This window comes from Eulemur rufifrons, chromosome 19 (genome assembly GCF_041146395.1).
Source record: "Eulemur rufifrons isolate Redbay chromosome 19, OSU_ERuf_1, whole genome shotgun sequence".
NCBI classification, from domain to species: domain Eukaryota; kingdom Metazoa; phylum Chordata; class Mammalia; order Primates; family Lemuridae; genus Eulemur; species Eulemur rufifrons.
The window spans coordinates 30579932-30580621 of record NC_091001.1 but is presented as its reverse complement, the minus strand read 5'-3'; the positions used below and the strand labels follow the sequence as shown (position 1 = coordinate 30580621).

The 690-nt window shown below is 41.7% G+C and overlaps 1 non-coding gene across 1 annotated transcript; it reads left to right on the top strand.

Annotated features, from left to right (window-relative positions):
• The first annotated feature begins 339 nt into the window (after positions 1 to 339).
• Positions 340 to 445, top strand: LOC138400418 (U6 spliceosomal RNA). Its single transcript, XR_011236305.1, has one exon. It is a non-coding gene; the product is annotated as a U6 spliceosomal RNA (small nuclear RNA).
• Positions 446 to 690: the final 245 nt, after the last annotated feature.

Below are 690 nucleotides of genomic sequence, written 5' to 3'. Positions count from 1 at the left end.
TTCATGCCTCGTTCATCTTATTTGTAAAATAAGGAAAAATAATATTATATACCTCAAATGGTTTTGAGGACAATATGCTTTAATACATATAAAACACAGGAAAATATCTGGTTTATACTTTGCAGTCACTAAACATTGGCTGTCATTACTTACGTGTTTCTGAGAGAGAAGGAAAGAATTTTGACCATGGGTGCATTAAGGAAAAGGAGGGTGGTAGAAGACAAGAATTGTGAAGACAGTGAAAAGTTGTCTGTTCCTCAATCAACCCCATGAACTGAATCATAGCCCCTATATAAAAGGCAGCCAGAGCCAGGAGTGATCACTAAGAAGTGATTTAGGGGGTGCTGGTTTCAGCAGCCCATACGCTAAAATTTGAACAATGCAGACATGAACAGGGCCCCTGCACAAAGATAGCATGAAAATTTATAAAGTGTTTCATATTAAAATGAAAAAGAAGAAGCAGTTAAGGGGGATTTTATGAGTTCTTGAGCTGCTCTAGGATCCAAGTGTTGAAGCAGGACACAGAGCTGGAGCAAGCTCATTCACACTTTGCAGAGTTTCCACCAGCAGAGAAGTGCTAGGTGGTGGGAGTAAGCAGGGCACCTAACCCAGCTGCAGTCTCATGGACAGCAGAACAGTGGTGTGGTGTCCCCTCACCAGATCCCAAGAAGGAACATGGAGACAAGGACT